The following is a 23588-nucleotide window of genomic DNA, read 5'->3' on the forward strand; positions in this document are numbered from 1 at the left end:
ACTGGGGTCAAACGACTCTGGCAAGGTGTTCATCTAGCCTCCACTTAAATACCCGCAAGGTAGCAGCCAACACCACTTCGCTCAGAAGTTGGTTCCAGATCCTAGCCACCCTGACTGTGAAGTAGTGCCTCCTGATGTCTAATCTGAATTTACCCTCTGCCCGCTTGTGACCATTATTTCTAGTCACTCCTGGTAGTGCTCGGGGGAACAGGGACTCCCCCAATGCCTGCTGGTCCCCTCTGACTAGTTTGGAACAGGCAACTAGATCCCCCCTCAGCTTTCTCTTGGCTGAACGGGTTCAGGTCCTTTAGCCTCTCCTCATACGGCCTGCCCTGCTGCCCCCTGATCATATGAGTGGTCCTCCTCTGGGCCTTCTCCATGTTGTCCACATCCCTCTTGAAGTGTGGTGCCCAGAACTGGACACAGTACTCCAACTGTGGCCTGACCAGTGTCGCATAGAGGGGGAGGATCACTTCCTTGAATCTGCTTGAGATGCATCTGTGGATGCATGACAAGGTGCGGTTGGCTTTCCTGACTGTGTCCCCACACTGCTTGCCCATGTTCATTTTGGCAGAAGATCCTTTTCTGCTTCTGCACTGACGAGAAGGGAGTTCCCCAGCCTGTAGGAATGGTGCTGGTTCTTCCTCCCCAGGTGGAGCACCTTGCACTTTTCAGTGTTGAAACCCATCCTGTTCTCATCCACCCACCCCCGTAACCTGTCTAGGTCTGATTGCAGCCTGTTCCTCCCGTCTAGTGTGCCCATATCCCCCGACATCTTAGTATCATCAGCAAATTTGAACAGGGTGCTTTTTACCTCCTTGTCCAAGTCACTGATGAAGATGTTGAACAGTGCGGGCCCGAGGACTGAGCCCTGAAGAACCCCACTGCTCACATCCCTCCAGGTCAAAAATGACCCATCCAACACCATTCTCTGGGTGTGGCCCTCCAGCCAGTTAGCAACCCATTTGACTGTGTGGGTGTCGACACCACAGTCCCCCAGTTTTTTAATGAGAATGGGGTGAGAGACAGTGTTGAAGGCCTTCCTAAAGTCCAGAAAGACTACGTCCACTGCTATCCCTGCATCTAAGGATTTGGTGATCTGGTCATAGAAGGCCACCAGGTTGGTCCGACAGAACCTGCCTCTAATGAACCCATGTTGGTTGCCCCTGAGCATAAGCTCCCCTGCTGGCCCCTCGTGTACATGTGCAAGGATAATTCTCTCAAGAAGCTTACCCAGGATTGAGGTAAGACTAACTGGCCTATAGTTTCCTGGGTCCTCCTTCCTCCCTTTTTTGAAAATGGGAACCACATTGGCCCTCTTCCAGTCCTCTGGCACCACACCAGAGCACCACAAGTGCTCGTAAAGCTGTGCCAGGGGTCCTGCAATGGCCTCAGCTAATTCCCTCAGCACTCTGGGGTAGAGATCATTAGGACCAGCTGATTTAAATACATCCAGTCCCTCCAGAAGTTCCCTGACCATATCCTCACTGACCCTTGGCCTGGGTGCGCCTCCCCTGGGGCCTGATGGGGTCACCTTGTGGGGGCTGATCCAGTCCCTGCTCAGGAAAATGGAGGCAAAGAAGTTGTTAAATAGGTTAGCTTTGTCATCTGGTGTGATGACCAGGTTTCCTAGTGTATCTTGCAGGGGTCCCACGTTACCCGGTACCTTCTTTTTGTCCCCTATGTATTTAGAAAATGACTTTTTGTTGTCCTTGATCCAGGTAGCTAGCTCCAATTCCATCTCTGCCTTGGCCTTCTGAACTGCCCCCCTACAGCCCTGAGCAATCACAGGGGTCCCTGGTGATAGCCCCTCTCTTCCATTGAGTGTACACCTTCCTTTTGGCTAGGAGATGTTTTGGATGCTTTTGGTGAGCCATGGGGGCTTTTGCACCCTCCTGTCCCTTCTGATCCTTTTTGGGATTACCTCCCTTTGGGCTTGGAGGATCGTCTCCTTAAGAAGCAACCATGCTTCTTGGACACCCGACTCCCCTCCCCTCCGGGACCTCAGTGCCTCCCCGACTATTTTCCTTAGCTCGTTGAAGTCCACCCTCCTGAAGTCTAGGGTTGCTGCCTTGCTGCAGGCCTTTGCCACCTTGTGCTGGATGATGAATTCCAGCAGGCGATGATCACTGTTGCTCAGGTGGTTGAGCACCCGCAGCCCCCTCACCAGGTCATCGCCCATGGCCAGCACCAGGTCCAACAGGGTGTCTCCTCTGGTGGGGCTGGGCACCTCCTGGGTTAGATGGAGGTCCTGTATTTTAGCCCTGTGCTTCTTGATGAGGATGTGTATTCCTCCTTGATGTAGAGCGCCACACCTCCACCTTTCCTCCTTGTCCTGTCCCTCCTGTACAGCCTGTAGCCTTTGATATTCACCACCCAGTCGTGTGTTGGGTCCCACCACATTTCTGTGAGCCCCACTATGTCTGGGTTGGTGTCAGCTAGCAGGAGGGTAAGTTTCTCCTGCTTGTTACCCACACTACAAGTGTTTGTGTAGAGGCATTGAGGCCTCCTGAAGATGTGTGCACTGCCTCCCTAATCTCAGCATTGCTCTGGCCCCGTTGCTTACCTGAGTATTTGTTCTGCTCGTCGGTCTAGCCTGGGCTGTACTTGTGGGTATCTCAAGGCTTCCTCCACCCTCATCTTCCCCTTCAGCCGATGAGCCTAGTTTAAAGCCTGCTGGAGGAGATCCACCAACCTGGAAGAGAACACACACTTAGCTTTGGGAGAAAGGTGAAGCCCATCTCATCTGAGCATGTCTCTCGTTGTGATGTGTGGGTCATTGTCTAGGAAGCCGAAGCCTGCCTCAAGACACCATTCTGGAAGCCACCAGTTGGTCTCTGTGATGCAGGTCTCATGTCATCTTCTATGTCTGCTCACTGGTAGGACAGAAGAGAATATCATCTGTGCACCTATCTCCCTCAGCACACACCCCAGAGCATGATAGTCTGCAATCAGGTGATCAGGGCTTCTCCTGGCCACATCATTAACACCCACATGGATTAGGACCATGGGGTAGTAATCGGTGGGCTGGATCATGTCCTGGATCATCCCCATCATGTCCTGAATCTTTGCTCCAGGCAGGCAGTAGACCTTGTGTGTTGAGGGGTCCTGGCGACAGATGAGGCCCTCTGTACCTCTTAGGATGCAGTCACCTATCATGATCACTTGACGTTTCCTCCTCTGGGACTGCTTAGCTCCTTTGGCCTGTTCAGAGCATGGAGAGTGTGGAGTTGTCTCCTCTCCTTCTTTCTCCTGCAGTGTTGCCAGGGCCTTGTATCTGTTCTCCAGCCAGACTGGAGGAACTGGTACTGCTTTGCTGTGAGCAGCCCTGTTCTGAAGGTGACCGTCTGCCACTCTGCAGTGAAAGGCAGCTCTTGGGGTGCTTCTTCCTTGGGTGCAGGGAAAGGAAATAACCATCAATTTCATCCTCCACCTCCCTGATTCCCCTCAGCCTGCTAACCTCCTCTTGGAGCTCTCTCACCTGTGCCTCCAGGGCCCTAAGGTGGGCGCCTGCAGGACAGGTGTGGGGACCCCCAATCCCTGCCCCCCTGGCCTTGTTGGGCATCCCCCACAGGCTGGGGGCAGGGGGATGCCAGCTCCCCCATGGGCTCTGTCTGGGTGGAGGCCTCAGACAAGCCCTGGGTTAGCTGCATCCCCTGGGCAGCGGCCCTAGAAGCACTCTGCATTGACACCATTGTATGAGTTGCTGTTTGTTTATAGTTTAGTATGGTGCTTTCGTTCTACCTGTGCAGGAGTCTCCCTCCTGGCCCTTCCTGCCAGTGCAAATGCCGGAGCACTTTTATAGAGCGGGCATGTTTGCATGCCCTGTTCGTGCAACGTGGCTCAGGAGCATCACTCCTTACTGGCTCAGCTAAAGGGGATCTGGGGGGCTTCCCCTCTGGATCTGGCTGAGCTGTGTCTGGTCCCTCTGCCCCACTTACCTTTGGGGGATCAGCTGATGCAGTGATTTGGACACAGGCACAGCTTTAAAAGCTTTTTCTACATACCTTGAGGTACCAATGTGGATCGTGATTACTGCGGTGCTGGGATGGATGAAGTGTCCCACAGAGTGTGTGTGTGGGGGGAATTTTCCACTGTGCTTGGCAGTGAACACAGAAGTGGACTGGAGGTAGTTCCAGTCCACTTCCAGGTCTGCCAGGGAGCACACAGAGGGCCCCCCTGCACCACCTGGCTTGGTGACTGGCTGCAGGGGGCCCCTGGGTGCCCCTCGCAGACCCAGGAGGCACCAGTCGCCGAGCTAGTGGGGAACGGCGGTTTGCTCCCTGGTGGACCAGGAAGTACATCTGGTCCACTTGTGGATCTGCTGCTGAATGCATTGGGGAGCCCCCTGTGCTTCTTGGGATGCTACATCTGCCCCAGCATCACAGCATTCAGAGCCCCTGCTACCTAGAGGTATGTAGAAAAAAACATTTAAAGCTGTATCTACGTCCAAATCACCAAATCTCTCCAAATTGAATCAGAGGGTTCTGAATCGATTCGGAGAGATTAGAAGTCCTCTGATTCAATTTGGATTTGGAGATTCAGCCACTGAATCGGGCTGAATCTCTGCCGAATTGAATTGGGGACCAAAGCTTCCCACAGCCCTACTGGGTGTGTATGCATGGTCTTATATTAATGAGATGGGTGGTGTATTGCAGTTATGTGAACTTTTTTTCCCTTTTGCCAGTAGCTGCTGAGCTTTCTGCCTCAGTTTTTGTGACTATGAATGCATTTTTCTGCATAATTTCTATGGAAAAAAATAGAAAGACTAAAAATAATAAAAATAAGATTTTTTTTTTCAGGTGCCATTCCATTTCCCTTTATTTCCTTCTTTTCTCATGTCATTGCTCCCACTATCACCAGTAGGCCTGTCCATTCAGCCAGTGAGCTTTCTCAACCTGAATTACCTACTATGCTATAATACCCAGCTGCTAACAACAATATAGCCTGATTCAATTTTGTTAAAATCAGAACAAAAACATATTAAAAATGTTCGTATCAGTCCTACACATCTCTGGCCTTTAAATAGTTTTCTCTGCAACACTGGGCAGATATTCTATAGATACTGCACTTCTCTGGTCTTGTGAAAATTCACAGATGAAAATATAATCTTGTCCATCTAAATGGCAAAAGATGTCAGAAAAGAAGGGGGTGCTCTCTTTACTGCCTTCATAAATCCTAGAGTCCTTAAGGAACACTTGTTCATTCTTATTACAGTTCGTGTAGTGCTAATGTGAACAGCACAATACAATTGTGATATACAGCCTGCAGCTTGCAAACCATATACAATATGGACAGTTAGATAAGGTTTAGGCTCCATCAATGTAAGAAAACTAATGCTAGAGGTCTTGGATTTAAGTAGAAAAACACAGCCCTCATTTGATGTGAACCTCTGAAATATTCATACACAAAGTGTACATTTTATACATGAATGTGTGTATGTATATTAAGCACTTTATACACCATTTTTCTACATGATGCATGTGAATGTAATCTTTAACATTTTTCCTTTTTCTGTACCTTCTTCTCTTTAAATGTAATTATTTTGTCTGGTGGAAAAAAGATATGACTCTCTTTTCCATGGTATGGCTCCAGTGGAAGATAACTTGATGCTATAACAGCTTGTCAGTCTGAGAACTGCTAAAATAAGGCTGAAAGAAAGAAAAGCTCCATTTACTGTGGAAACCCCTAGTGGGATGAAAACTATAGTTCATTTCTTTGGATAACAAAAGATACTTCCATTTCCTCCTCACTGGCAACTTTTCTTTTCTTTTTTCTTTTTTTTACACAAAAGCCAGAATGAGGGGGCAAGTGATACCCTTAATTATAACCTCCTTTTTGAGAGTTTTATCCTTCTTTGCTTGCCCTGGCTTAGCGGGACATCCTGCTCTATTTTACTTGAGTAATAAGAATCAGGATTATAGAACACTAAGAAGGGGTTAAATTTCCACCTTTTAATACCTTATGCAATTCATTCTAGGAAGGACAGCAACATGCAATGTTATTTTGACCTTCTCATTGTTCTATAATTTGATTGGCTGGCTACTCTTGTGCTCTTTCACAGCCTCAGCAACTTGCAGTATGACAAGGAGGTGCCATCAATGACCAATCAAAATGCAGAACATCTTAAAGCATAAAAAAACTTTACCAGTTATTTTAGGCTTCAACATCATTAGACATTGTTGTTTATTTTACCAAGATGGCCATGTGGACAGTAAAAAAGATGCAACATTAATTTGTTTTCATGGCAGTAATGATGATGGAAGCAGGACCAGATTTGATCTCAGGTTTTATTGTCCTAGAAGTAAATCCTCCTTTTTTTCTTAATAGCACTTTTCAAGTTGTCATGATATTAAAATCTACAATTTATTTTTAATTTTATGAGATGAAGTTAACGTTTGAAGCATGTTGAAGAAATTGTTATATTGCCTGAAAAAAGTGTTCTCTATTTTGTCTATTTTAACAATCCTTACACCATTGTTAAATTCTTCAGCATGCTTGCTGCTACTGCTCCTTTTTTGTTCTCTTTTAATGTCAGTGTCATTCTCATGAAGGGGTAGGATAAAACATACACTAAGATCAAGATAGGGGGTGGAGAATTTTGTGCTGGCATCTCTGTTCTGAGGACTGAGCAATGATCAGGAAGGATTTTTCTTAATCTTTGCAAATGGTCATTATGCGTTGGGGGGACAAAAGGGAGGGAAATCCAAGATGAAATTTATAAAAGGGGAAGTCAAGATGAGCCTAAACTTTCTTTTTAATAAACTGGGTTTATAAACTGGCAGCAGAACTTTGCCATTAGTTATATATGCACAAGCCATCAGTTATGTATGCACAAGTTGCATATATTTTTCTAACTGGCGGATCTGGCACTGTGATATTGTTGTAAATTAATCCTTGAAGAGAGGGAGAAAGAAGAAAAGTGCTGTTAGAAAGTAAGAGATTTAGAGGTTCTCTTTCATAGAATTGATGCTCTTTGTTCCTTTTAGAACAGAGGTGCTCGACACCTGGCATCGTGGGACAGATTCAGCCTGTGGTACCACATATTCCATTCCAGAGGTCTACCCAAGGGTCTTGAAATTTGGCACTGGAGGAGTGGCAGCAATTAGCACTTCAACTGCTCCCCTACCTTTAAATTTCCAAGCCCCTTTACTTGGATTGGCCCTAGTTGGGCCAGTCCCACATGGAGAAATCAAGCTTTGTTCTCACATGGTTGGATCAAACCAGGGTCCGGTCCAGCCACATGGAAATGGCCCAGAGTGGCCTGACTACAGCCAGTTGCAGCTGCAAAGGGTGGGGAGTGGGACCTAGTGATGCTGAGTGGACTCAGGGCCTGGGTGAACCACTCCTGTGTGGCTGCATTGGGTCCTGGGCAGCCCCATGTGCCTGAAATGGCTTGGCTGAGCTGTTTCCACAGGGCTGGGTTGGGCCCTAGCTAGGTCAGCTGGAACGGGTCCACAGACTAGATCTAGCCTGCAAATGGATCTGGCACTGCACATCCAGCCCATGGGCCTAAAAAGTAAGGCACCACTGTTCTAGAATATTTGCTGACAAATATTCTGTGTATGCCATTAAAGGATGCTGGCTGTCATATTGGCCAACACAACAGGGAAAGAAAGGGGTACTGTCAGAGCTGAAAGAATGAATATTTATACATTGAGCTAAAGATCCAAGATCTGTAGTTAAAGTTTGGAAAAGACCTATATTTTCTGTGGATCAAGAACAGGGGGAGGCACATAGAGTAACCAGTGAGTTATGTGAGAATGAATCACCAGCATATCCTTATGCAGAATAAACTTACTTGTATATTCCAGCCTCACTATCTTTTGTAATTTTGCCTAGTTGTTTGTAATTTTTTTATTAAGACCAATGAAATCAGATCAGATATTCACTGTCAGGTATACTAATGTGTTGGTTGTGGGATAAACGTTGATTCCATTAGAAAATAATGCTCAATTGTAGCAAAAATAAGGCATTTCTCTCCAAGGGATGTTGTCCGCCCTCCTGTGTGCCTGATTATGTTGACAGTTTTACACTGTGGCATTTTTTGGCATCACCAATAACTAGTAGTTGCTCACATAATATTCTTAAGATATTTCAGGAGTTTGAGAATGTTAGTGTATCAGTGAATAAAGAATCACTTCATCTACCTTATGGTTTGATACACTGCAACTGTGCCCAAAGTAATCTCTGTGGTTGAACCCATGTCAATGGTCCTCTTTTAAACAGTTTAATTCATGATTTCCCATGGACAGGGATTTTTTTTTTTTTGTGGGGGAGAGATGGCAAGACTATGTTAATGTCTATCCACACTAACTTTTGAAAAGTGTAGATTACTTCAAGGATAATGCTTGTCTAGATTAGTTAGAAACTACTACTAGCAGAAAGCATGGTTTTTGCAAGCACTGTTAAAAGTGGATTCTAGGCATGGACAGAATAGGCAGGTATTTATAGCAAATAATAGAAGTTAAGAAATGAGTAAGAGTATTAAGGTGGACTAGCCCACCTGCAGTCATTGCAAAATTATTCCCTTTTTTGTTTGTTTAAATGTATCAGGCGATGGGGCTTATGCCCTTCACCGGAAAAATGATTCCTCAACCTAATACAAAGTTTTGGGAATGACATGTGAATACCACTGGGTAGCAGGTGTTATCATGACAAGTTGGTAATGACTTATTATGCATTAGATTCCCTATAGGTTTATTGGAAAGAATATATACTAATGTGACTGTAACATGGAACCCTAGCCTTGTTATGAAAAGTCAGGATTGCCCCTTTAAGACCTGAGTTTTCCAACCACAACCTGCCAGCACAGCAGGGATTAAAGGCCAAGCCCACAGGCCTGTGAGGTGGTGGGATCTATCAGGTGACTGTGAGAAAGCCTAAGGTCAGAACTACATAAGCCCCGGCCTGAGCAAGCCAGGGGAGGGAAGGCTGAGATGGACGGTGAACTCCAGCAAGCTCTTCTACAAGTAGGAGCATCTGGCAGTGGAGACTTGGAGATGGGGAGCTCATGAAAAGAAAACAGGTAAGAATGCTAATTACCACCCTTAACTTTTTGTTATAGCCCAGGGGCTTACTATTTATGTTATAGTTTAAAACTGGTAGTTTAAAATTGGACGCTGTAGGGGAGGTGGAGGCCTCAATAGCATCTGGAGGGGGCACAGCTGTAAAAGGGCTGGAGAGCCCAGCCCCAGAGGGGTGTAGCAGACAAAGGCCAGGGGCCCAGTGATAGACATTATATAGGACCATGGGCCGAGTGTGCATTAAAGAGCTAGAGCCTCAGAGTCAGGCCCTATCTACTGGGTCTAGGCTGGTGAGCCAAGCTGGAGGAAAAGGGGTAGAAGCCGAGTAGGCTGAAGCCCTGACAGAGATATTAGCATAGAATCTGTGAGGCACGGGGCACACTAAGGGAAGGTTGGAGCGTGCAATTAGCCCTTAAGGCAAAAGCTCCTCACCTTTCTGAGGGTGACCATAGAACCTACCTGGGAAGCCCTGAGGCATCCTCCTCTTCAAGAACCAAGGAATATCAAGTCATGGCAGGAAAGTGATGGGGAGTTTATTCCCAGAGGAAAGTTAGAATATAAAGGAACTCTGGGGTGCCCTCACAGGCTTTTCAAATGCCGCTGAAGATGGCACCCTGCTACAATGACCTATACAGTAGAATGTAATATTCAGGTCAACATGAAGTGTTTGGAATTTTATTATTAAAACATCTTAAGCATGTGTGTTATTGCTTATTAAATGAGGGCAAAAATACTGGTTAAATACAAGTTTTATATTCTACTAGTAGTCAAATATTTGTTTTATATTATTCTAAAAACACAGCCTCTGAAATATTCATACACAAATTGTACGTTGTATATATGAATGTGTGTGTGTGTAAATTAAGCACCCTCTACGTCATCTTTTTACTTGCTGCATGGGCATGTAATCTTTAATATTTTTCCTATTTCTGTACCTTCTCCTCTTTAAATGTAATTGTTTTGTCTGGTGCAAAAAAGATATGACTCTCATTTAAGAAAGTTGGGAAGTTAGGATTTTAACAAAGGCTCTTTAGAGACAAGGGGTTGTCTGACTGCTAACTGTAGCAAACTGTTTTGCTTACATTTGCCTCTTTTATATACACTTTTCTGCACCCAACAAAAATCAGCAGTTTAACTTTGAAAACAATACCTATTGGACTAACAAGGATGGCATTTTGGGTAATGCTTCCTGTGAGAATTAGTAACTGGTAGCAAAAATCAATGAAATTCCTCAAAAATAAACCTATGGGAATAAGAGATTGAGAGTGCAAATAACTTGCTAGTACTATTAAGAGAAAGCAGTCGTAAAGTAAATAGCACGTGAAATGATTTACTATACCTTCCAACTCCAGGATACCTTTCCTTATGATAGATGGAAAAGCCAGGCAGTCTAAAACTGAGCCATTCCTGTATCATCCTTTGTGTATTATCTACACAAAGCAATATGCAAAGATAATGAAATTATTATATGTCATTTTTATTGTATGTTGTTAATATCATTTTTAATTTCCTTCCCATGGTTTTTCTATGTTCACTCCCAGAAAGTCACTACACTGTTGACTCCTATCTGAAAAGTATCTTTGCTAAAGGATGAAGCTCAGCACTGAAGAATTAGCTTATAGTGGAGATTCAACCTCACAGATCCTCTTTGGCAGAATTTCATACCATGATTGATTTTTTTTTTTTAAATAACTTGTATATTTCTACTGTTCACTTATATGAAAATATAAGGGTTATATGATTGGTTTTAGGTATATACTACTTTATTGTTAATAATTGTTGATGTATTAGATCTCAGACCTCAATAATGTGCTTGTACGCGAGGATGAAGGAAGATATGGCTCCTGCCGCAAAAAGTTGTGATTACAGAGCCAGTGGTGTTATCTTTGAAAAGTCATGGTGAGTGGGAAATGTCATGGATGACTGGAGAAGGGCATCTACAGTGTCTATATTTAAGAAAGGGAAGAAAGAGGATCTGGGAAACTACAAACTAGTCAGCCTCACCTTTGTCTATGGAAAAATCATGGAGCAGGTTCTCAATTAATCCATTTCTAAGCACTTGGAGGAGAAGAAGGTGATTAGAAACAATCAGGCCTGACCAACCTCATTGCCCTCTATGATGAGATGACCGGCTCTGTGGATGCAGGAAGAGCAGCAGGCATGATATACCTTGACTTCAGGAAGGCTTTCGATATGGTCTCCACAGCATTCTTGCAAAAAGATAAAGAAGTAGGGATTAGACGAATGGATTGTAAGGTGGATAGAAAGCTATCTGGATTATCAGACTCAAAGGGTACTAATCAATGCCTTAATGTCTAGTTGGCAGCTAGTATCAAGTGGAGTGCCCCAGGGGTCAGTCCTGTTACCAGTTTTGTTTAATATCTTCAACAATGATTTGGAAGATTGGATGGAGTGCATGCTCAGCAAGTTTGCAGATGACACCAAACTGGAGAGAGCAGTAGATACATGGAAGGTAAGACTAGGATTGAAAGACCTCAACAATTTGGAGGATTGGGCCAAAAGAAATCTCACAGGCCATGTCCATTTGTGCATGGCCATACGGTAGGTGTTGCTGCAGACACATCTTCGGTGCCACATACCTCATGTTTTTCACACTTCAAGAGAGCAGCATGGAAGGGTTCTTTTGACCTCTGGATATCCAGGGGTCAAAAAAATACATGGAGAAAAAAAGTGGAGCAGTGTACACACGGGCAGTGCATGTCGCTCAAAAGCAGAGCCAGGCCACCCAGAGCTGCACTGCGGCTACCGGCCAGGCTCTGCATAGCAGCGTTGCCACTGCTGCAGCCCCAGGAGGCCCACAGGACACCGGGTAAAGCTGCTGGGGCCAGCACTGGGCTGGCCCTAGCCTCCCCTAGCCTACCTGCAGTAACCTGCTGTGTGCCAGAGGGGTCATGGCACAGGCATTCTTTGGGGACAACTAGCGGTGGTGCAAGGTGCACTGCTACTAGTTGTCCCTGGGAAACCAAACATCCACACCACATGTGGATGCAGCTGTGAGGTTCAGTAAGGACAGAACATAAGACAGGACAATCCCATGCACCAGCACAGACTGGAGACTAGCTGGAGGTTACAGTGGACAATAAGCTGTGTATGACTCAACAATGTGCCCTTGTTGCCAAGGGCTAGGGACAGACATTCAAAAAGCCTGAGCCTGAATTGATTCAATCTTTGCAGGTTAGTCTAACCTGGCTAGCCTAAACTGGCTTGTAACCACACAGACATCCCCTCTAGACTGAAAAAATGCAGGCACATACCTGCAGTGGCTCAGGCTAGAAGCCAGGGGGTGCTAGAGCAGCCCAGTTTTTCCTTCCACAATTTGAGCTGAGTGGGGTGTGTGGCCAGACCCCAGCAGGATGCTCTCATTAGGGAGGCACCCTTCCCTTCCCCCCCCACTTGATAACACAGCATTTATCAGCATTTAGCACCCAATCAAAATACAAAGCCTAATTCATTAGTTCAAGCTCTCCTTAAACAGCTTTTTCCAAAGCAAGGAATGCACCAATCTTACCAGTTGACCAGGTGATTAGCTCCAAAAAGCCCTAAGCACACACTATTCTGTTTGCTTGTCCCAGTGAAATTAGAGACACACACAGAGACACCACTCAGCATTACCTAGCATACCACATGCTATTTACAGCCCATGCTGTGGGAAAGAGGAGGAAGAGATCTCTGCTAAGTAGAGTGGGGGAAGGGAGGAAATGAGGGGAGTATGGGGAAGCCAGGCAGATCCTGCTGTGCCTGCAAGCCTCTGCTGGAGCTTGAGCCAGGAAGCAGAGGGGAAGGGTCAGAGCCCTGACCAGCCCAGAAAGCATGCTGGGATGCAGGACAGTCTGGTTTAACTTAAACCAGCAAGGGGTCTGGGACAGACATTGCATAAACCAGTTGACCTAAATCAGTTAAGTCTGCTACTACATTCAGCCAGGTTTATCTCAAACCAGTTTCAGCCGTTTTCAAACTGGTTTATGTGCACTAAATGTCTGTTCTGTTATAGGTTTAAACCAGTTTCTGGTTTCTGATCACTTGAACCCGCTGGTGTGTAATGTTTATCCCTAGCCCAGAAGGCTAATGGTATACTGGGCTGCATTAGTAGGATCAATGCCAGCAGACTGAGGGAAGTGATTATTCCCTTCTATTCAGCACTAGTGCAGCCATATCTGGAGTACTGTGTCCAGTTTTGATCCCCCACTATGTAAAGGGTGTGGACAAATTGGAGAGAATCCAGTGGAGGACAGTGAAACTAGTTAGGAGGCTGGGGCACATGACTTAGGAGGAGAGGCTGAGGGAACTGGGTTTATTTAGTCTGGAGAAGAGAAGACTGAAGGGTGATTACAAAGGAGATGGTGCTAGACTTCTCAGGGTGCAGGTAGAACTGAAGCTCCCCCTGTAGCTCAGAACACTTTGCAGGAAGTGTTCTGAGTTATAACAGTGCCCCAGACCAAACAGAAGTTCACTGTTGGTTCTAGAGGGGAGGGGAATCTAGCTTCTGGCTGCCATCCTGCAGCCAGTTTCCCCTAGCATTGGCCCCTCCTCCTACCCAGCCTGTCCCTGTTTTCTAAATGGAAGTGCAGGTGAATGGAGCAGAAGGAGCTAGTTCTAAGGGTTCTCTGGCCAGCTCTGGAGGGTGGGGTGGGTGAATTTGAGCCACTCCACCTCATGGGGCCTCTGATATACCTGCTCTCCAGTGAGGACTGAAAAAACCCCAGACCAAACTGCCTCCACTCCCTTTCCCCCCTCCCATTCTGAAAATGGCTTGGAGGCTGACAGGCAGGCAGGCACAAGTTACTGAAGATGCTACTTGAAACGTCTTCATTTGAACCCTCATGCAATGTCTGTAGCCATGCACTTTGTGATAGATAACAGAATAGGGAGCAATGGTTTCAGATGCTCAAGCTGCAGCAAGGGAAGTTTAGATTAGATATTAAGAAAAACTTTAACAGTAGGAACATAGTGAAGCACTGGAACAGGATACTCAGAGTGGCTGTGGAATCTCTATCCTTGGAGCTTTTTAAGACTGGAGTAGACAAAGCCTTGGTTTGGATGATCTAATTGGGGATAGTACTGCTTTGAGCAGGGGGTTAGACTAGATGACCTCCTGAGGTCCTTTCCAACCCTAATTTTCTATGATTCTATGAGTTATTAATCTAATAAAGAAATGTAGCCAAGATTCTGTTAATACAAAACAAAAGGGGAGAGATCTTTGGCTGAGAAGCCAATTGAAGTTGAGATAATATACACAAGGTTAAAACATGAGTTCATAGTTACTTTCCATGTTATGAAATTATGCTTCACTGCACTGAAGATTTGTAATAAAACTATGACTATATTTGAAATTCTTTAATGGAAAAACTTTCCAGAAATGTACTACTATGCACATTCTGTGCAGTCAATCAGATGATTAGCGGAACTGCTTATTTATTCTCATTCTACAGGCAGTTGTCAAGCGATTATGTCAATAATAATATGGGAATATTCACTCATTCTGAACTCTTGAACAATTTATAAGGCACAGGAGGGTAAGATGCAGTAACAACAGATAACAGGCTGATGTAGAAACAGTCCACACTGTTATCATCCAAGAAAACCATTCCTTCTGCAAAATATGCAACGGATTTAGGAGACGTAGTTATGGAAGTCCATTAAAGGGTGGCTACTGGAGAAGGCTGAATCTTCCTTTTAAATGTTGATTTGCTTTGGTTAAAGTGTAGTTCAGGCTATATCCAGTCATTGGACTGAGAGTGAGCCTGTGATCAGTTGGTGTGTATAAAATGTACTGTTTTTGTCCTGAGTATGGATATCACACAGAGGAAGGGGCTTTATGTGTCCGGAATAAAATAAGGCACCTTAGAAATATTTAACTTGGGGTTTTCACAATTTTATTCATTGTTTTTTATTTAAATTTTGTTTTCACTCAAGTTGGGAACCTTAAAACTAAATATACAAAGTTTTTGCACATTTCTAAAACGTCCTCCTCAACTGCACGTTGATGATTGCCATTATTCTGATGAGCAAAAGTTATTTGTTTCACGTTTGCAGGTACAAAGTGGTAATAGTTCACATATCTGAGTGCAGTGAAAGTCATCTGATTTTATACTATCATACTGAAATTCAGGTGTTTTGGTGATACTGCATGCATTCTGTGGGTACATCCAGAGAAATGCGCATGTGCCTGTACCGGCATCTCAAAGCAGTTTGAGACACTGCAAGAGGCGTGCTGGGAATTAAAAAATGTTCTCCTCACTGCATATTTGCAGCCTGGACTCTAAATTTGATAGTGGGAAATGCCAGTATTTAAAAAAACACAAAAAAAGGCTGAAAAAAGTGGTGCAGCTACCGGAGGCTGAGACACTCTGGCACCCGGCCATTGTCTCTATTCCTGGCCTCTTCCCCTGTTGCTCCAGCACACTGTCTCAGTGTCCTGGGGCAAATAGGAGTAGACCAAGGCTACAGCAGTGACCCGGACCTAGGCACTGTCCCAGTAAGTAGGGACATGGGGGTTGGGGTGACTGTGTGAGTATAGCGAGTGACTGCTCAGGAGGGGTGGGTCTATGCCCGCTCACCCCTCACATTGTGTGCCACACCCTTCCCCACCCCTGCAGCAGCAGCCATTGGGCCCTCAGGGCCCAGTGCTGGTAAAGTCCCCCCACGGCCATGCACTGGGGGGGTAGGTTCTGCCTCCATGGAGCTGGCCTGTCCTGACAGCATGTGGGGCACTTGGAAGCAGAACCTGGCCTGGCCCGATGCACAGCTCTTGTGTGTGGTGCCAGGGCCCTGGGTGACATCAAGAGTGGCCTGGTCCTGTGCAAAGGTGCCAGTGCATGCCGGGTCTCAGGCAGCTGAGGCCAGGCTGGGCCACAGTAGGAGGACTCTGCCAGCAGTGGGCCCTGAGAGCCCTGCAGCCTCTACTGCTGCTGGAAGGGGGGAGGGGCTGTACGGGGGGTGGGCAGGAGACCCACTCCTCCTGAACACTCCCACCCACACTGTCCCCTCCACAGCCACAATCCACTCACAAACCCCACATCCCTACCCACAAACCTCACAACCCCAAAATCCCCCACCAGCCCCAAGCCCCCACAAACCTCACTCCCACAATCCCTACAACAACCCACTAACTCCCCAACCTCCCCACAAACCTCACACGCTCACAATCTTCCCTCCCAAATCCCACATCCCCCCCCACAAATCTCACACCCTGCATGCCCAGCCAGCCTCAGCCTTCCCTACCGCCCCCAGGGTAACTTGCATACCAAAGTGCATGTGGCAAGGGCGTTCCCTGGGGATAAGTAGCTGCTGCCCCAGGTGCGCCACAGCTACTTGTTCCTGGAGAACTAAATGTCCATGCTCATCTGAATGCAGCCTGTGAAACTATAACTTTTGGGACATTATTGTGTTAGCCAATCTGTGTTGAATTGTGTATTGATGTTACTGCTGAGAGATTGTTCTTTAGTTGGATTAACACCAGTGCTTGATTTAAGATTGTTTAATGCCAGCATTCACTGAGATTTGTATGCAAAGCCTACCTCTTCCCATCCAGATTTTAAAAGCTAATAGTGTTGCATGCACAGTGTGGCAGCATGTCAGAAGTACACAAAAGTAGTCCAGACTGTAGCTTTGCTAAGAACTGGGGAACATAAGACTTTTCAGGTAGATGGTAAATGCCATTAAAGGCTTTTCATTTTTTGTATCTTCATTAGGTTTTGCATTCTCACATTGCTTACCAGCCAATAGCAACATTGAGCTTACAAGAACCGTAGTTAAATTGAGGAATAAGGCAAAATTGGAGAAAAGGAGGAATGAATAAAAAAATAAAAAGAGCAGAAAATGCTGCTACATTTTTGGCATTGCAGTTTAAGTCTGCTGGAGTTGTCATTTTGGCCAGTATCATGCCCTGGCTCCTATCAATTAAAGAGTGGCTTTTCTGTTGTTGAGTGATGAATGGCAAATGGGGATTTGTCACTGCAGGATTTGACTATCTTTTTTCCTTAGCTTCTGCCCCTGAAGAGGCTAGTAAGAAGCTTCTGACATGCACACAGTGTGCATACTTCACCATGAATTCTAGGATGTAAGGTACAGAATGTGAAATAAATTGTACTTAGACATTATATATTCACATGTGAATTTTCCTTTATTATTTGAGTGGGATTGTGAGCTATGCTGACTGATAGGAAGCAAGTCAGAATCACAGATGGAGTGCCATAGTTATAAATGTATCTGTAATATACTATATGGCACTGTTTTATTTTTCAACTATTTTATCAGTCTCCCCCAGGCACTCTTTAAATATATTTTGGTTCTGTCCTTTATTTATACTTGTCTAAATTATGAAAACTTGTAGTTGATAATTGTCAAAGTTCACAATTGTGGTATTTTTATTCTTGGTGGGAAAAGGGAAAAATGAAGGATTTTTCATGTCTCTCAGATATATTGGCCTATTCTCCAAATGACAGGTTCCTGACTGATCAACTATACCACCTGCTACTAAAGCTCAGTAATATTAGTCTGTGGAATGGTTTCATTCTCATCTCACACCTCAGAGATCTTGAGCTCAACCCCAGGCATCCCTTGTGTGTTTAAATCAGCTTAACGGCTCATACAGTGTGCTGATTTCCTTGTAGGCCTCTGTTTTCTCAAAAAGTGATCACCTTTTGCCAATGCCCTCAGGATTAAACAGGGCAGTCTGGTTTTCCTTTTCTGCATTGGCTATACCTTTGTAGTCAATAAAAGACTAACTAGAAAAGAATCAGCTGATGAGAGAATCAATCTTCTGGAAGCCTCCCCACAGTTTTCTCATCATTTTTGTGCCGTCTGTCATCTCAGATTGTAAAATGGAAACCAAAACTCAGTATGTGGGAAGACTTTTAGTGCTCCTTGTTAACAAAAACAGTAAGACCGGGAGTTTTGATCTTATGAGTGTATAGGTAAACAGTAAGCTGTAAGTGTGCACTCTTGAAGTGGCTTTTCCATGTTTCTAATGGAGGTTTGCAAAGAATTATCAAAGAAGTATCACAAAGGTCTCATAACATACTGTAGTGTGGATATCCATTCTGAGTAGGTCAGGTTAAATCTGAGTTCTTCAATATGACAATACAGGGGTATCTAACAGTACAGCCATACCATTTACCACTGTATAAAAACTCATAAAAATAGAAAAGAATTGTATAGTAAAAGTGAACTCTTCCCCCCTTTTACTTGTTTGCTGCATTATGAGAAAGGTTTGTCTTTATAATGAATATTTCACAATATTAAATCATTTGAATAATATTTTATTCCAAATTGGATTTTAACAACAGAGAGACCAATCAAAAGCTTTTGATGCCATTTATAATTTTAAAATAATCATACATTTACTGTTTCATTCAAAGATTTCAAAGCACTTTAAACATTAATTTGAGCCTCTATTCTACCCTAGCTATGAGTAAGGTAAATATTATGTCCACTTACATCTGTGAACCCTGTTTGTCTTTATAGTATACAAGAAATCAGAGTCCACCAAAGGCACGACTGAGGACAAGGATCTGGTTGCAAAAATATCACAGCAGACAACGATGGATGCATCTAAAATGACCACAAGGTCAATGGCCAGGGCTGTGGCTTCAGGCAATAGGCATATTCAAAACTGTATAGGCCATGAGAGATGATTTGTGTTTTGAAAAAAACATAGCTTTCCAACGAAGGGATAGATTGAAGTAGGAATGTGTGCATCAGGCTCATGTGGCTGAACTTGCCATTACAAATTGTAATAGTGGTAAGATGATGCAAAACTCTTACTGAAAGTCCATTCCTAAATTAGTCCCAGAATTTATCTAAGCTGCTAGTCTTTGCTCCAAGCTACACTCAGTACTGGAAGAAAATAAAATTAAATGTACTAGGTAAATTAAAGCTTGTTTTCTTACACTGATAGGACTAAGTTATTCAGATTGTTGCCCCTTTCATATCTAGCTATAGCCGGGTGTTCTGAATGTCAGGCCTTTACCTCACAAAGAATATCAATATGGGTAACAGTTTATTTCACTATACTATCAGTTAGTTGGTATACCTCTCCTGCTGAACATTAAGGGTCACTATAACAGAGAACAAGCAACTTCAGAAATATCAGAAATCTGTAAGGCAGTTATGATGAGTACCCTACTAACCTTTGTCAAACACTGTGCCTTGGATTTAGCTGTTAGGTCAGACTGCAAGTTCAGAAGAGCAATTCTAAAATTGCTGTTCAGCTGACGCAACTGCAACTCCTGTCTGCTGCCATCCAGTGAGGGTGCTGCCCAACAGTTGTCTACAATGGAATCCATAGTGACAGGTGTGTTAAGAAATATTAATTATGTACCCCATGCAAGCTGTAGTGCTTCAAGAGGTTGTGGCCAGCCAAGATCCTACAACACCTTTTTTCATTATCTAGACACCATGGACAAGAAAACTGAGGAAGAGTTGTAGTCATCCATCCTTTATGCCCTTGTGTGTGGGAGGCAAAATACATACAGCGGGGCTGTGCGACATTTCACTGGGTGTTTCGTTTTGAAGCTGTTTCGATGTATTTCAAGCTTGAAACAGCAAAATTGAAATGAAACAAAAGCCTTTGAAACAGCTTCAAAACAAAACACGGGCACTTAAAATGTTTCGAAAGTTCCAAAATGTTTCAAGTTTCGAGGCTGGGCTTACTTGGCTTCAGTGCCAGTACTAGCCGGCAGTGGCAGCCTCTGCCTCCTGTCATCTGGCACACAGATCCGGGGGCCTGTGCCCCCTGGGAGGAGTCTGGCACAGCCCCACAGCCATCCCAAGGCTGTGGGCCCCTGGATCTGTGCGTGGGATGACAGCATGCTGTTGTTGCTGGCTAGGGCCAGTGGCAGCAGCAGCCTTCCTGGTGCTCGGTACAGGCTGCACCCAGCACCAGTCCTAGCCAGCAGCAGCAGTCTCCTCTCATCTGGCATGCAGACTGGGGGCTGGCCCGCATCCCCAGGAGGGCTGTGCCAGGGGTGCGGGTCCCTGATATGCGTATTGAATGGCAGGAGGCTGCTGCCGCCACCTGGGACCAGCGCTGGGCACAGTCTGCACCTAGCACCAGGAAGATTGGTGCTGCCACTGGCATGAGTGGCATCCTCCTGTCATCCGGTGCACAGATCCAGGGGCTTACACCTCCTGGGAGGACTCTGTTACAGCCCCGCAGCCCTCCTGGGGGTGTGGGTCCCTGGATCTGCATGTGGGATGACAGCATGTGGTTGGTGCCAGCTGGGGCCAGTGGGAGCACCAATCTTTCTGGCACACAGATTGGGGACTTTCACCCCCAGGAGGACTGCAGAGCTGTGCCGGACTCCTCCTGGGGGCCATCCTGCATCCTGCATGCCGGATGACAGGAGGCTGCTGCTGCCTTGCCAAGAAGGTTGGTGCTGCTGCTGGCCCCAGACAGCAGGAGCAGTTTCCTGTCATCTGGTACACAGATTGCAGGGCCACACCACTGGCAAGAGTCTGGCATGACAGGAAGCTGCTGCTGCCCATGCCCAGTGCCAGGAAGACCCTGTGCTCACCTGCACACTCCTAGTGCCCCCACCCCAGTCAAATGGTACAGGTGGGGAGCAGCATGCAGGGGACTCTGTATGCCCCACGAATTGGAGTGAGCAGCAGTGGCAGGGAATGAGCGTGTGCTCAGTGCAGGGGAAAAGCAGCCTCCCCCCACCCCTTGGCTGGCACCCTGTGCTGCAGTTGCTCACTGCCTGGGTGGGGATGCCCTGCCTCTCTGCCACATCACCAGAGAGCAGGCACAGGCAGCCCCGTGTGGGCTCTGAGTGGCTGCAGCATAGGGTGCTGGCCACAGGGACAGGGAGTGGCTGCTTTTCCCCACGCTAAGTACCAGCTTGTAACCTGCTGCTGCTGCTAATCTGGACCCCACGCTGGCTCTAGACTCACATGTCGGGCTGAACTGTTGCAGCAGCAGGTGGGCAGAAGCTGCTGCTGGGCGCAGAGGGAAATGGCCCCTCCACTCGCCCCCACCGGGCAGTGTTTGGTGTGGCTGCCAGCTGGAGCCCATGCTGCACTAGGCTGTGGTGTGGCTGCTTCACTGCTGCCTCTGTGTTGGCTCCGGCTCTGGGGCACAGGCCTTGGCCCTGTGCTCCCACCCAGTTGCTGCTGGCTTCTGTGGGCCTGCTCACTCCCAGTGCCAGAGCCCCAGAGTACAGGCAGCGACCAGTGTGCAGCCCCAATCCCATGCATCCCACGCTCACCTTCAGGAAACAAGCTGGTGCTCAGCATGGGGGGAAAAGTGGTCCCCCCCCACCCTGTGGCTGGCACCCTGTTCACTGGGCAGACCCAGGGAGTGCCTGCAGCACAGGGCGCCAGCCACGGGGAGGGGGAGCGGCCACTTTTCTCCTGTGCTGAACACTAGCTCATTCCCCACCGCTGCTGCTCACTCCAGTCTACAGGGCATGCGGGATCAGGACTAAATGCTGCTTGCCACCTGTACTGCGGGGCTGCGTTGGGGCACTGGGAGTGAGCGGGTGAGTATGGGGTCTTCCTGGTACCACGTGTGGGCTGTGCCAAGCGCCGATCCCAGGCAGCAGCAGCAGCCTCTTGTCATCCAGCATGTAGATTGGGGACCTCCACCCTGGGAGGGCTGTGGGGCTGTGCTGGACTCTTCCCAGGATGTAGGCCCCTGATATGCATGCCAGATGAAAGAAGGCTGCTGCCACTCTTCCCAGCACTGGGCGCAGGCTGTGCCCCGTACCAGTCCCAGGTGGCGGCAGCCGCCTGCTGTCATCTGGTGCACAGATTTGGGGTCCCGCACCCCTGGAAGGAGTCCCCTGGATCTGTGGGCTGGATGACAGGAGACTGTCGCTGCTGGCAACTGTCATGAGTTTTGCTTTGAACACTTTGAAGTGTGGTCTCCCAGAAACCTCTGCACTCATCTCCTTGAAACTTGGCATGCTTCATGCCCTCATAAACAGCTACCATCCCTGCAAGTTTCATCCATATTAGGCACGAAATGACAAAGTTTGAGCCATTTTTGTGATTCCCCATTATAGCCTATGGGCACAACATCCAAACAGCGTCAAAAGGGCAAAAGTGTTTTGACAAAGTGAAACAGAGCACTGCTTTCAAAATGAAATGAAACCTGAAACAAAACACTGTCCCTTCAAAGTGGTGAAATTGAAGTCAAAATGAAATGGTGCTGTTTTGCACAGCCCTCATATATAGTCAGTTATATGTGCCATTAAAAAAGATCTCATGAATATGAGGTCCGTACATGCCTATATTATGATCCTTAATCAGTTTCTCCAGGTAAATAACTGTTTAATTTTAACTTTTTCTGGGATTTCAAGTCACAGAGTGCAGGTATCTGACTCTGGATTCTCCTCTCAAGTGTACTAACCAGCTCTTGTACCTAGGCACTTCTGAAAATGCCATTAAGAATCATTTTGCATCTTTAGGCACCTAAATACTTTAAGAATTAGGCTGCTAGTTCTCATGTATTCTGATTTAATTTTGACAGTGATTCAACAGAATTGATCCAGCTCAGAAAAGGAATGATATGTTCCTTCTGCCCTGTCTTGTTTCTCTCTAGAAATGCTCTTCTATCCTTTATCTTTTAGTATGTCTTACTCTTCTGATTTTTCACTTTGTGGTTTAGTGGGCATACAAATTTCATCTTTAAGCCTATAACAGCTGGACTGTCAACGTAGGAATTCATACCTTAATGCTCAATAGTAGAGGACAAGTGCTCATTATTGTGCTGCTTTTAAAAAAGTCTAACAGCTTATACATATATGCCAAATTCATTCCTTACAAATATAGAAACAGACTCTGTTTACTTCCATGCAAATGGTACAGGATTACCATGTGGCTGAACATGGTTTTTGATCTCTAAATTCATTGTCCTGCAAGTTGATTAAATTAAATAGACAAGAAACAGCCTGGGCTTGCTAGCAGAGTGGTCATTAAATTTCAAGAAGTTCAGTTCAGCTAATCAATGTAAAATGCAGATATTCTACATATTTGGTCCAGAGGTCCCATTAATACAAGTTTCCTTGACAGACTTCCAGTACGTACAGTCAGTCTGGAATACCACAAAGATGCCTGGTCCTCACATTCTTTTCCCATTCCATTGGCTTTACCACATTGTTACTTACCTATGATAAAGAGTGATGGACACAAATCTTTTGGAACAACAAGCGGGTGGCACTGAACTGTCGTTGCCAGCACAGGATGGTCCATAGTTTAAGTCACAAGGATTAAAAAAGACCTGAATTGCTGTGTTATATGCTTCCAATTCTTACATGTATATTTTTATAAAAAGGTGGCAGTTAGTGTATGTGCCTAGGTTTTACATATTTATACTAGCAACTTTAAGTAGAAGTGTCTGCTGTCTCTACTTTTATTGAGGCTGAGACCTTTACTTTTTTTTCTTTTATAAATTGATTGGTTTATACACAATTTGTTAAACTTAACTTTCTGTTGTGCTACAAGAGACTAACTTTTGTTCGGAGTAGAATTTTAGGTGAAAATGTTTTCAAATCAAACTCCCTTCCAGATTTGCTTTTGATTGTTCCAAGCTGAATC

General features: G+C 45.7%; 1 pseudogene; it reads right to left on the reverse strand.

Annotated features, from left to right (window-relative positions):
* Nucleotides 1-2661: 2661 nt before the first annotated feature.
* Nucleotides 2662-23243, reverse strand: LOC149867535 (uncharacterized; annotated as a pseudogene).
* Between the last annotated feature and the right edge of the window lie 345 nt (nucleotides 23244-23588).

Source organism: Crocodylus siamensis, chromosome 4 (assembly GCF_052110815.1).
Source record: "Crocodylus siamensis isolate JL-2025a chromosome 4, ASM5211081v1, whole genome shotgun sequence".
Lineage (NCBI taxonomy): Eukaryota > Metazoa > Chordata > Crocodylia > Crocodylidae > Crocodylus > Crocodylus siamensis.